Source organism: Lontra canadensis, unplaced genomic scaffold (genome assembly GCF_010015895.1).
Source record: "Lontra canadensis isolate GAN:19392208 unplaced genomic scaffold, GSC_riverotter_1.0 scaffold22, whole genome shotgun sequence".
Classification (NCBI taxonomy): domain Eukaryota; kingdom Metazoa; phylum Chordata; class Mammalia; order Carnivora; family Mustelidae; genus Lontra; species Lontra canadensis.
Genome location: NW_022631016.1, coordinates 8,990,957 through 9,004,811, shown reverse-complemented (window position 1 = coordinate 9,004,811; position 13,855 = coordinate 8,990,957). Strand labels below are relative to the sequence as shown.

At 38.6% G+C, this 13,855-nt stretch overlaps 1 protein-coding gene across 3 annotated transcripts in view; it reads left to right on the top strand.

The window, feature by feature from the left end:
- The window catches only part of CTNND2 (catenin delta 2), an 895,372-nt gene that overhangs the window by 233,224 nt on the left and 648,293 nt on the right, over positions 1–13,855 (top strand). The window lies entirely within an intron of this gene.

The following is a 13,855-nucleotide window of genomic DNA, read 5'->3' as shown; positions in this document are numbered from 1 at the left end:
TAAGTTGACTTGACTCCTTCTGATCCAGTCTAGAATGGCAGATGAACTCAGAATGCACCATCCCCATCGAGCTACCGTAATATCCATGATGTTGGGACAAGCTTTTCTTAATGCATATTTACTTGTTTCTTCTTTTTGCTCTTTGTCTTGACCTTCACTTCCAGTCATTCTATTCTTTGTCATCCATGGAAGTAGTTAGACCAATTTCATATAGTGAAGACGGGTCAGTGTGAACACCCATACCTATACATATAAGATATTTTTAGTAAGTATGTGTTATTTTCACTTGAGGAAAAGATATAAGTTTCACAATCTTTATAAAACTTGAAGAGGAAGCTTACTATAATTTGTGGTTATAGACTAGAAAATAAATGTTGTATAATGACTAGAGGAAAGATAGATAATATTTTTTGAAGAAATAAAAATTTTTCCTTAGTAATAAAAATAAACATTCTCCCAGAGGATGATTCTGAGAAGATGATTTTCACCTACTTTAAAGATAATTATAAGCATCTATATGACAAAAGTCATAGAGTTAATCAGAAATAACCCAGATTTTTATGTCACTTAAAATATAAAACGTTAAATTTGTGAGTATTTGAATTTAAGAGCAAGAGCCTTGTCAAAGGAACTTCTAAAATATTTTGATTAGTATGGCAGTGAAAATAAAGGCATTTAAAATGTACTTATAAAAATATTGTAATCTGAAAAATGACTTTTTGTATTGTCAGTCTTTAGACTAATTATCACTGCGTGTGACTAAATATCAGAATCACAAATACCATTTAAACTATTGCCAAAATCTGGGACACTTTAAAATTAAGACACACCGTTATTTTCTGTACCACTAAGAGAGACAGATGAAAGGAAGAAAGAAGGAAGAAGATAAGAAAAGGAAGGGAGGAAGGGAAATAGGGAAGTGGGACAGGAGGGAGGTGGAGAGGGAGGAAAGGAGAGAGAAAGAGAACAGGGAGAGAAAGGAGAGAGAGAGAAAGGAAGGAAGAAAGAGAAAGAAAAAAGGAAAGAGAGAAAGGAGGGAGGGAGAGAGGAAGAAAGGAGGAGGAAGGAGGGAGGGAGAGAGGGAAGGAAGGAAGGGAGGAAGAAAAAAGAAGGAGGGAAGAAGGAAGGAAGACTAGGACACAAAGTTTTTTTTTTTATTTTTAAGGTATTTAATTTTTAAGATTTTTTTTCATTTTATATCTATTGGAAAAGGTCTTTTAGACTCATCTTGACATACGTCCTTCATTTTCATGTTGTACATTCTTAAAGAATGGAAGGTATTGTTGCACATTCTTAAAAAATGAAAGTCCAAGTTCAATAAGTTGGTTCAGTACTTCCCAAAACTTTTCCACAGTCTTTCTCTTCTGACTCACTTTTGATGGTGTGTCATCAGCATCTGTTTTCCGCACACTACCATCCTCAAGGACACAGAAGTGGCGAGGACTCAGAATCTTTTTAAGAAGTGTTTCCCAGTTGCTTCTGTGATTGTCTTTTGAGCTGTTGTGACACATTCTGCAAGTTTTGTTTTCTTGATTTCACCAGAATATGTCACTGGAAGGTTTTCAGACAACAGCCAGAACTGCTATTCCTTCCTCAAAGTCCTTCAAGAGCGCTTTGAGTGAAACAGAGGGGCCTCTTTCCCACGTGTGCTGGACTTGAGAATAGCACCATGACCACCATCTATCTGCCTAAAAGGGACTGTAAGAAGCTGCTGTCTCGACGATGCATTCTGGTTTCAGAGATGTTAAAATGTGGCAAAGTGTGCATCTCAGAATCATTGGAATGAACTACGTTCTCATTCTTCTTTTTGTCACTATGGTTACATATTTAAATTCAGTGATGAATTTAGTGTAGTGTAGTGTGTCTTAGGAAGCTCTGCTTTCAAGTTCATCTGGACTGGAGAGAGCTCGAAGGCTTTTCCTAGGTTTCCACAGTTCATGGGTCGGTAGGAGTAAAAATCATCCTTTGAAATGGGGAGCTGGTGGCTTTGCTGGCCAGGAGAGCATTGACGTAGTCTTGGAAAAACCTCTGTGGTGACTGAGACGGGGAATCCAGGAAACAAAATACCTTTAACAAATATTCTGAAGACCAAAATTGGGGTTGTGTAGTGGCCCTCATCCACATTAATATGGACTATTCCTCCGGCAGTGCTCAGCAGAAAGTAGAGAAGCAGAGACGGTGTCGGGTTGGCTAATCAAGGTGGAGGTTTTCACCAGCAAGTGTAGAAGGAAAGTCTGAAGTCCCACACTCCTCTTATTTCTTGGATGTTTTATAATGTTATTGCAAAGGGTAATACCGCAAACAGAATTACGGAAAGAGCAGAGACCTAAAACTACTTATGGATTATGTTTCTGTGTAACGTGTATGGATTAAAACTGAACAGGCATACATAAATGTAGATTAAAAACTTCTGGATTCATCTTGCTTGAGATGTAGGTCTTCTTTGACCACAATGCTCTCATGCCAATTTATAGGCGTTTGTCTTTTCTGTAATTATACCTAAGTTCTACAATCCTGAAGATTTGGAAGGGAGTGATTCAGAGCTCCTTTAAAAAGCTAAAATGATTTTTTAAGAACTAAATCAAAGAGGAACCTGCAGCAGGAACAACCTTTACAGTGCTGCGATAAAAATAAGTCAAAGATCATTGACTCAGTACCTCCCATGTTAAAAACCAGTGAGTGTGTGTCATCACTGAAAGGGCGGAGGGGGGGAAGACAAAACAAAACCCAGAAACTTAGAAGCCTTGGAGCCACATTAGCGGCCATTTCAATTACTGAAACCACAAGTGTGTGTCATGTTTACTTCCTGGGTAACCATATATGAAATGTACGAAAGCTACTTAGGGTTGCTTCTAATGTGTTTGGATTGATCTCATTTGATTCCTAAGCCCTGATGAAAATAACCAATGGATATAGCAAAGCTTTCTGCCATGTGAATTGTGATTTATTTCAGTAAGTACATGACCTTGAGCTGAACAGTGCATGTCTTTCTTTAAAGTACCAATTAGTATAATTTATTATGGAATGCTTTTAAGTGAACTGGGAAGGATTAATCATGACAGGCATAAGATGCATAAACCCTCCCTCACACTTCTCCTTTTATTTACAAATACAAATTGTGCATTCATAGTGTGCAAACAGAACCCTACTGGGTAATATATAGCTGTCTTCGCAATTGAATAGGTTAGAGCCCTATTTTTCAGGATGTGGGGGGGGGGAGGGTATTGTACTCTTTCATAATAAAAGGTCTAGTGAATGATAATCAGTGACTGAATGTAAGATTCTCAGTGCCCAGTGTGTCCTTAACAGGTTAGACAGTACCCACATGGGGGAAAAAATTGCAGAACCTCTCTTACTAGAGGCATCCCAAGTGAAGTGGAATATAAAACAGGTATAGGTATGTCTAATACAGAATCTAGTTAAAATTGTTCAGGAACAAAAAAATTGTTCAGGAAGTACCAACCAAAACATTTTTTAAAAAAGAACATGAAAGTGGTAAGTTTTCATTATTGAGAAACAAAATCTAAATTTATTTTGATAAGCTTCCTAAATAACCTAGGGTAATTAACTGATTTATCATTTTCAACAGGATGGCAGAATAATTACAAAAACCAATGAACGCTTTCCTGTACACTAGCAATAACAAAACACAAATGGAAGGAGAAAAGTTCCCAGTCACTAATATCAATGGTATATGAAGAGGTAAAATATACTTTATCTGTGATTTGAACAATAGCTGAGAGGTTAGTGATCAAAAGTCATGGGTTCTGAAGCCAGCTAAGTATAGTAAAAATGTCAGCTTTGCCACTCAACAGCTATATGATATGAAGTCACTTAACTTAAGAAGACATCGCTGTGCCTTTCTGTGAAATGAAAATTATAACTATAAAGCTAATGCCATATGGTCTCTATAATTATTAGTTATATTAATAGTATAAAACTTTAAGGAAGAACATAAATAATTGGATAAAGAATAATCATAATATTGAATAGAAAGTCTTAGTATTCAACACTGTCAGTTCTCCCCAAATAAATATGTTAATTTAATCTAAATCTGAGCCCAATTTCTGCAAGAGTTTATATGAAAGAAGCCATGCACTGTAGTCATACAGGGTACGTATTTTAGAATCCGGTGTCCTGGGTTCCTTACTTAATGGTTCCAATTTTTATTTTTCTGATCTAAAAAGCAAATTTAATCATGATACCTCATATGATTAAATTTGATTATCTTTGTGTCAATAAAGCCTTTATACAGTGCCTGACTCATAAAAAGCAAGCCATAAGTAATAGGGAACTGTTGTTACCAGTATGTTTGGGAAATAAATTTTACGAAAAAAAAGTTGCACAAACGTTGCAAAGTTTTGTTTGTTTGGTTTTTAATAAGAGGAAGTAGGGTGGGAGGGGAGATTATTCTCCTGGACATGAAAATGTGTTACCCTTCCATTGCAGTTAGAACTGTGTGGCACAGGTTACATAATGAGAAGCTGAATGGAGCTGAAGATAAAAACAGAAGACAGTGATTAATAGAATATTTCTGTATATCAGTACTGATTTAAACATTTTACATGTCAATTAACCCTGAAAGTAGGGAGTTTTGTTCCCCCTGAGTTACAGAGGCACAGGGGGTTAAGTGACCTGCCCAAGGTGTATTGAGTGTTGGAGTGGGATTAGACCTGGGGATTTGCTTCTGGCATCCACACTCCCCTCCAAGGCACTAGGAGATTTTACTATTTAGTTGAGTTGAAATTTTCAATTGTTGGAGAATATATGAAGGGCTTGATAATTAGTGTTGGAATAACTAACCAATTGGGAGATACGCACACACACACAGAGACATATGTCATATGTATGTATCATGTGACTAAGTGTAGAATATAACTATATGTAAAATGTAGCTATATATAGAAAGAATGTAACTATACATGTACAATGTGACCGTACATAGAATGTAGCTACTTGTAGTCTATAGCTATATATAGTTCTATATATAGTTTTATATATATAGTTAGATTCTAGGAACCCAAATTCCAGATCAATAGATGATTTCAAAATGCTTAAATACAACTAAATAAACTTGGGGGGGGTTGGTAATCATGGGAAAGACTTTTCAGATTGTGGCAAGGTGTTAAGCGGAACCCAGATGGATCTGAAGATTCCTCTCCTCTGAAAAATGGATGGGTCAGTGGCTTCATTGGCATCAATTATCAAGAGTTGGTAACCTTGGAGAAAGTGGCTTTTGCGGAAGATATTTGAGCAAACATCCCTAAAAAGTGACAGCTGAGACACAGAGATAAACAGGGCAGGTCAAAACAACCCAGCTTTGGTGGCCTATATTTAGAGAGAGAACCTAGGCAGAATTTAATTCCATTCCGTTCAGTTCATCTCAGTGATATGAACACTGCTGTGTGCACTGCGCAGTGCTGTAAATACAGTAGTGGAAAAAATTAGTGTTTTCTCTGTCCTCATAAGGCCAGTTTACAGTCAACTGAAGAGACTGAAAATTGTATAGAAAGTATAATACAGAGTGTTAAGTGTTATAAGAGAAGTCCAGGGTGCTCTAGGATAAGAAGGCACTTAATCTAGATTTACACTTGTAGAAGGCTTCCATAGAAAACAGTATTTAGGATAAGATCTAAAGTTAAGTAAGAGGGGTGCCTGGGTGGCTCAGTTGGTTAAGCATCTGACTCGTGGTTTCAGATCAGGTCCTGATCTCAGTGTCCTGAAATCGAGCCCCACGTCAGTCTGTGCACTCAGCATGGAGTCTGCTTAAGATTCTCTCTCCCACTCTCTCTGTTCCTTCCGCTTCAGCACGCTCTCTTTCTCTAAAATAAATCTTATTTGTTTTTGTTTTAAATTAAGAAATAGCCAAGAGCTATGTCTGTTTGTGAACAGAAATCTATTTTATACAAGAGTTGAAGGTAGAGACCTGGATTTCTAAGGAAATAGGAAAATAAACAATTAGATATATGGGATGAGAATCAGGAGTGGGATCTTGCTGGATGTGTGGAACTGTGGTATCATTAAGTAAGCAAACAGTGATGGAAAACATGGGAAAGATCGTCAAGGGACAGAGTGTAGAGTTAGCACAGGTCCTATTGCAACACCGTGGGGAATTACCAACAGTTATGGGTGTTAACACATAAAATTCAACTGAGAAAATTTTGAAGATCTTGTTGTCTTTATTCAACAACTCATGAATTGGGCAGCATCCTACCTAAAAGAGAGGAAGGAGCTCTGATGAGCTATACAAAATGGAAGGCTTTATAGGCAATAGGAAGGGGGCAAAGAAGTTACTAGCACAGAATGGATTGTATAAGGCAAAGTCACCTTGCTTTGGGCAAACACAGGAATCTGTCCAGTGGATTACCTTCCTGGTGCTAACCAGAACATCCCAGACTGACTGACTAAGCTTACATTCTGGGACAGACTGAAACTTCAGTTAGGTTACGTGTTAAGTCTTGGTGAGGTGGGCTTAGCACAAGTGACTCCATTTTGGGTCTGTGGTTTCTTCTTTAGTACAGGACAGAGAAACCCAGAAAGTGATGTGAGAAAAGGGGAAAATCATATGAGGAGAACGCTGGGAGAGTGGATGTCATGGACAGCCAGTGGGAGAGGATCTCACTTGTATAGGGCAGGTGACACACAGTTGGCTGGTGTGAAGGCTCTGTCAGCAGAGTGGTTTACAAGGGTGCCAGACTCGAGAGGCTGGAGCAGTTGGGGGGCTGGGGGACTAGGGGCATAGAAGGACGGTCGGTGGAGTTGGGGTTGGACTCCATGCAGCATAGGCTATTTTTTCCAGGAGAAATCTTGTTGGTGGAACTCATAGATGAAGTAGGCAGATAGCCTGATTGGATATTTTGCTGGGCTGGTAATGAAAGGAAAATTGACAAAGAAGCTGGGAGGTGGGTAGTACCTGAGAAAAGCCAGCTGAGGCTTTTTGGTTTTTTTGTTTGTTTGTTTGTTTGTTTGTTTGTTTTTAATACAGCCTGGGGTCCAGCTAAGGAAGGACAGGTGTGAATAGCACTAGAGTTTGCTGGATGAGCAGAAAGGGCAACGGGACACGGACCGCAGTCATGGGTCAAATGCCACATAAGTACAAGAACACTTTTATTAGACAGAATGCACTGGTGGTCCCGCATGAATAGGAGGCTGGAAGGGAACAAAATACATGAGAGGGGAAGTCTTTCTGTGAGGATCCTCTAGAGACTTGGTGCCCCGTGCACACGCGGCTGCTTCATTGTCCTGGAAATACTATGAGGCGTATTAGGAGAGAAAGGAGGAGAGTGCCCCAGGTACTTGAGGACTGAAGAGTCCCTAAGTGTCAACAGTTTCCTGAGCACGGAGGGCCAGCCCGCTGGAGCAGTTTGGACCTTTGCAGTTGGGGGTTGTGACTGCAGTAGCAGGACTGGCAGCTTTGGGAAACTCACTGTCCTCAGACGTCCTCAAGATGGCTGTGTCAGAAGGCTCGGTCCTCTCACATGCCCAGGAAGCAGGAGATAGGAAAGAGGATTCTTCCTTAGCAGAAGAGGAACAAAAAGATGAATTAAACAAAAATACTGTAAAATATTGAATAAGCAATACTGGGTCCTAAGAAGTGGGAAACTAGGCATTTCCATGCGTTTTTGGTAGAAGGTTAATTGAAGAGAATTTGAAAGTATGAATCAGAATTTTTAAATGAACGTTATGAGTAGAGCCATTGGTGTGAACTTTTTCTAAAGAAATGTTCAGGCAAAAGCATAATGCCACACACTGAAGAAGGTGTGTTTCAGGATCTGTCATGGTGAGGTGGTAAAAGACTAGCTCTAGAAACTGAGCCTTCTGAATGTGGATCTCAGCTTTGCTATTGTTCTTGATGACTTTGGGCAATTTCTTCACATCTCATTTCAATGATATGTAAAATGGGTGAACTGATAATGATTGCTCAGAGAGTTCTGAGGGGGGCTGTGATGATACAGGTAAAGCTGAACACAGAAGCTGGATATAACATGGTAAGTGCCCAGTCCACTTTAATCATGCTAAAAAGGTAAGAGGGAGAGGATAAGAAGTGAGAAAAAGAGACATGAGGACAAGGGCAGGAGGAGAGTAAGATTAATCACAGCCAACTGGTGACGTAAAATAGAGTATATCTCTACAGTGGAATACTGTGCAGCCATAAGAGTTGTGTTCTGTATTTATGCATATGGAACTGTGGAAGATATGCTCTTTCCCCCATGATTTCAGTTTGTTTATCATATAAACACTGCTTTTATTTTGAAATTACAGTCTAACAGATGTAATTTTTTTCTTTGTATTTGCTTTTTATCTTTTTAAATCAATTTGTTGATGTATAGGTACACACAGTAAAAAGAAATCATTTTATGTTATTTGTTTATTTTTTTAAAATTGAGTTATAATTGACATATAGCATTATGTTAGTTTCAGGTGTGCAGTGTAATAATTTGACGTTTGTATATATTGCAAAATGATCACCACAATAAGCCTAGTTAACATCCATCACTACACATAGTTACAATTTTTTTGTGATAAGAACTTTTAAGATCTACTTTCTTAGCAACTTTCAAATATGCAGTACAGTTTTGTAAACTATAGTCAACATGCTCTACATTACTTCCTCATGAATTATTTATTTTATAACTGGAAATTTGTACCTTTAAAAAAAGAAGATTTTATTTATTTGAGACAGAGTGTGTGCACATGAGCAGGGCAGGGGCGGGCAAGGGCAGAGGGAGAGGGAGAAGCAGACTCCCAGCTGAGCAGGGCCTCAGACTCAGTGCTGCATCCCAGGACCCTGAGATCATGACCTAAGCTAAAGGCAGATGCTTAACCAACTGAGCCACCCAGGTGCCCCTGGAAATTTGTAACTTTTGACTTCCATTTTGCCCATCGGCCCCCAACGCTTACCTCTGACAAGAATCAGTCTGTCCTCTATTATCTATGAGTTTGTTTTTTTAGACACCATGTGTAAGTGAGATCATACTATTATTGTCTTTCTGTAACATATTTTACTTAGCATAATGCCCTCAAGTTCCACCCATGTTGTTGGCAAGTGGCAAGATATTCATTCTTTTTTGTAGCTGATTTATATTTGATTTGCATATGTGTGTGTATTAGAATATATATTCCGATATTACATATGGAATATCATTTACATATTCCATTATGCATATATTCATATTATATATGCATAAGTGTATGACATGTGATATATATGGTATGACACATATATGATGTTAAATGTATATATATACTCATTCACACACATACACACACACACACACATACCACATTTTCTTTATCCATTTGTCACCCAGTAGACATTTGTTTCCGTGTCTTAGCTGTTGTAAATAATATGCAATGAAAGTGGGGGGAGTGGTGGTGCTTTATCTTTTCTACTTAGTATTTTCATTTTCTTTGGATAAATATCTAGAAGTAGGTTTGCTGGATTATATGATAATTCTACTTTTAATTTTTTGAGCAGTGTCCATACTGTTTTCCATCATAGTTGCACCAATTTATATTCCAACCAATAGTGTAGAAGGTTCCCTTTTCTCTACACCTTGCCAATACTTATCTCTTACTTTGATCCTAGCCGTTCAAACAGGTATAAGGTGATATAGCTCATTGTGGTTTTGACTTAGATTGCCCTAATGATCAATAAACATCGTTTTTCATTAGTTGAACATGTTTTCATGTGCCTGTTCTTTGAATATATATTCTTTGGAAATATCTGTTCAGAGCTTCTGCCCATTTTTAGATCAGATTGGTTGTTGTTTTTTTTTTTAGAATTTATTTATTTGACAGAAATCACATTAGGGAGGGGGGGGGGGGGGGGGGGGGGGGCTCCCCGCTAAGCGGTGCTTGATCCCAGGAACCTGAGATCATGACCTGAGCCAAAGGCAGGGGCTTTAACCCACTGAACCAAGATTGGTTGTTTTTTTACTCTTGAATTGTATGAGCTCCTTATATATTTTAGATATTAATCTCTTAGAAATAGCGTTTGTGAGTATTTTCTCTCGTTCAAGAGGGTGTTTTTCAGTTCGTTGGTGACTTCTTTCGCTGTGCAGAAACTTCTTAGTTTGATGTAGTCCCACTCATTTGTTTTTGCTTCTGTTGCCTTTGCTTTTGGTGTAAACCGCCCCCCCATCATCAACTAAATAAATAGTATAATACCATTTTTAAATTTATTTTAAATTCTAGCTAGTTAACACACAGTGTACTGTCAGTTTCAGCTGTACAATATAGCAACTCAGCCCTTCATGCAACACCTGGTGCTCCTCACACGTGCTCTCCCTAGTCCCCATCACCTGTTTCCCGCATCTCCCTGCCCACCTCCCCCGGTCACTGTCAGTTTGTTTTCTGTACTTAAGAGCCTGTTTCTTGCTTTGTCTCTCTCTTTCTCTTATTTTTTGCCCTTTGCTTTTTTGTTTTGTTTCTTAAATTCCACATCTGAGTGAAATCATATGGTATTTGTCTTTTTCTGACTGCAAACCATTTTTTAATTTGAAAATTATTAGTTTTTAAAAGGTAGTAAATGTAAATACAAATGAACTTGTCCACTAGTCTGCTGTCCACTGTGCTTTTTCAGATGATATAATGGTTATTTTCCTTTCAATAGTGTTTATTTTTCTGAATATTTTGCAGTAAGGAGTTAATACTTACATGATCAGTAAGCTCAAATTTTTATTTTCCTTTTTTAAAAGGAAACACCCAAAAGTCCACAAATAATACAGGAAATGTGTCTGAAAGTGTTATTAATTAATTATTGCACCAAAGAGAGTCCCATTTTGCATGTAGGCTATGATGATTATTGACATATTCAAATACCCAAGTAAATAATGGTCAACGTATAGATTAATTTATCATAAGTAACTACAGAAAATGATGTTACTATCTCTTCTTTTAAAAAGTGCTTTGACAATGAACAAAATTTCTGGTATAACAGTTTTGTGTTATATAGCCTGTTTTGTATTCTGTTGGGTCATATAATATAATATAATGTGGAAGGAATCATTATGACTTAAAGTTTTTATATCAGAAAACATAAATAGTTTGCTCTGTGGTGGTTCAAAAACATCTACTAGGTTTCTGCCGTCAAACAAAATTACTTCTCTCAGGTGTATATTCAAAAAGTATTCATTCAAATGTGTTTAATACTTATTCTCAGTTTGACTCATAGGCGATGAGCATCAGTTGTTAATTGTATACATGAAAGGGCAAAGTCATCGATGGTGTGATGGACAATCATGATTGATTTTCTCTGTCATGATGTTTTTGTAAAACCAGAATTTAAAAAAAAAAAATTGCTGGGTATCATTCACACGATTTAATTATTACTGTAGTTAGAAATAACAATTACAATTGTTTGCCTAAAACCATTCTAGCTACTGAAAGCAAGTAAACAGATCAGTTTATTGCCATAAATACAGATCAGGTGACAGTGCGGTTCCTGTGTCCTGCGTCTGGCATGAGGGCTCCTATCAGGCTCCCACTGTCTGTTATCTATGCTGTTTTCACTTTTTCTTATTGACTCATTTATTGATTCGGCTATTAATGAAACTTTCCCACTGTGGCCGAAAGTAATGAAGTCGGTCTCCAGACTAAGTGATTTTATTGTACTTCGTGCGTTGAATATTTGGGAAAGGAAATCAAGGGCCTGCTTCCAGTCATTAGCCTGCCTGGTGGATTTGACAACGGGAATGGGTCATTTTTAAACATTCCCTTCTCCATGCAAAAATTTATCTTCAATAATAAGTATGAAATCAAATGGATATAATGACCTGAAGAAGAAGAGATGAAAATGAAATTTCATTGTACTTCGTATGCATGTTCAAGCTGATAAAAGCAAATATTACAGTGGAAAAAGGAAATAAGCAAGAGCTCAATATTTCTTCGTACATTAGAACAATTTTTGGAAAAAATTAGAGGGACACCTCAGTGGCTCCCTCACCTAAGCATCCAACTCTTGATCTAAGCTCAGGTCTTCATCTCAAGGTCGTGAGTTCAAGCCCCGAGTTGAGCTCCATGCTGCGTGTGGAGCCTACTTTAAAAATAATAATAAAAAAATAAAAAGGTTTACCATAAAAAAAATTTTTTTTTGCTATGTCAGAGTAATGAGCAACATTACAGTTTAGTGAGAAGTTGCAGTTATATAAGAATAACAGTTGAAGGGGCGCCGGGGTGGCACAGTTGGTTAAGTGGCTGACTTCTGGTTTCAGTTCAGGTTGTGATCTCAGGTTCAGGAGATTGAGCTCAGGGCGGAGTCTGCCTAAGACTCCCTCTCCCTCTGCTTGTGTCTCCCTCCTGCTTATGCTCCCTGTCTCTTTCTCCCTCCCCGCTCAAGTAAATAAATCTGAAAGAAATAACAATTGAAACATTTTCTATTGTAAAGTGGTTATTGAAACACAAGTAAAATGTTGCATGTATGACCTGAAATTTTCACACACACACAAAACAGTACGCCTGGTGGTTTGCAATCTGCTTTGCTCTTTTAAATTTGAATTACAAATAAAATGCAAAGTGCTTCTGAATGTAACTCAAGATTGGTTCCTTTGCCATTATGGTAACTGTATCATTCTGACTTAATCTAAATGCAAGACTCTATAGTTCCATGAGGCATTGGAGACCTAGTGTTCACCAACGCAAGTTCAGACCATCTGGACCCTTACAAAATTCCTCTAGAAACAAAAGCATGTACTGAGTCCACACACCCTTATTGCCGGTGCCCTAGTGCTCTGCCCGGGCACCCTGCCTCCTCTCTCCTTTTAGTCCTGGCAAGGGCAGCTGGCCTCCTGTCGCTTCTTAGCCTTCATCTCCCAGCCCCTCGTCCTCGCTCACTATACCTAATTCCAGTACCTGTCCTGTACACACAAGTGCAGACCAGTTTTGTTCTACCTCAGGGCCTTTGCACTGCTTCTTGCTCTTTCCAGAATGCACATCCCTCAGAAGCCCAGTTAGCCGGCTCCCTCCCCTCTTCCAACTCTTTGTTCCACGTCACCTTCCCAAGGACACCTACCTGGACCAGGTCTGCTTACATGCGCAACCTCCCTGTCCCTCACACTCTACTATTCTTGTTTAAAATACACGATTGGCAGCTTCCAAGAGAATATATAATTTGTTATTTATTACAGTAATTATTATTTGTTTTCTGTCTCCTGCTACTAGAATCTAAGTTCCATGAGGGCAGGGGGTTTGTATGTTTCCCTCACTGATGTAGTCCAAACTTCTGGGCAGGATCGGCACATAATAAATGCTCAATCAGTATTTTTTTAAAATATTTTATTAATTTATTGGAAAGATCGAGAGACAGAGAGTACACAGGCAGGGGGAGGGGCAGAGGGAGGAAGTGAGGCAGACTCCCCACTGAGCTGGGAGCCTGATGCGGGGCTCGATCCCAGGACCTGGAGATCATGACCTGAGCTGAAGGCAGACGCTTCACCGACTAAGCCACCCAGGCGCCCCTCAGTCAGTATTTGTTGAACGTCTTCCCCTCAATGTTTTACTCTGTGGCACTGGGGTACATTGTTGCTTCCACAACTTTGTGCCTTTTTTTTCACTGTTAAGAAACCATTTCCCTGGTTTTACACGTCAGGCCCGACAGGTACAATTTAATATTCACTGAGAACAACAAGCAAGGTATCACCTGAAGCCTTCTGGGAGAAAGATGTGATCACGTTATGCAGCATCAAGAAGAGGCTTTGGGGAATGTGACGGCATCATTGAACAGCATTATCATTTTTAAACACATAAATTGTTTCGTAAACCCTAAACGAATTCTTTTGACCATCTTGTGAGCAAGGCGAAAGTGAAGATTTCCTTCTGCTCTTGTTCTGACGAGGAGACAGATGCTGAAAGAGAT